We start from the raw sequence: 724 nt of genomic DNA, 5'->3' as shown, positions 1-724 counted from the left end.
GATAAATTATGTGATAAGCATGGCATTTTACATCAATTCTCTGCACCTCGTACTCCACAACAAAATGAAGTTGTTGAGAGGAAAAAATCGTGTTTTAGAAGAATTAGCGAGAATCATGCTTAATGAAAGTAATATCCCCAAATAATTCTGGGCAGATGCAGTGCATACTACATGTTATGTTATAAATCGAGTACTTCTAAGGCCTAATATAAATAAAACTCCTTATGAACTTTTGAAAGGCCGTAAACCAAACATATCCCATCTTCACGCTTTCGGATGCAAATGTTTTATATTAAATAATGGAAAGCGGGCTTTAGGAGAATTCGATTCAAAAGCCCATGAGGGAATATTTTTGGGATACTCGATTCATAACAAAGCCTTTAGAGTCTTTAATAAATATTTAATGCAAGTAGAAGAGTCTATCCATGTACAATTTGACGAATCTTCTCCAAAAGAGAAGAGAAAGGTCGTGTCTGATGATGTTGCAGGTGCTTTAGAGGAAGCTATACTCAAAAGACGTGAAGAATGGAAAAGTAACCAATGAAGAAGGTCAAACCAGATCTCAGGAACATTCAGATATGCCTACTGTGTGGAAAACCAAGAAAGCTCACCCAATCGACAAAGTAATAGGTGACATATCTACGGGAGTGGTAACCCGTAGTTCCTTAAGAAATTTTTGCAATTTTGTAGCTTTTGTATCTCAGATTGAGCCTAAAACTGTTGA

The sequence above is a fragment of the Lupinus angustifolius genome, chromosome LG11, assembly GCF_001865875.1.
Source record: "Lupinus angustifolius cultivar Tanjil chromosome LG11, LupAngTanjil_v1.0, whole genome shotgun sequence".
Classification (NCBI taxonomy): Eukaryota; Viridiplantae; Streptophyta; class Magnoliopsida; order Fabales; family Fabaceae; genus Lupinus; species Lupinus angustifolius.
This window is presented reverse-complemented; position numbering follows the sequence as displayed.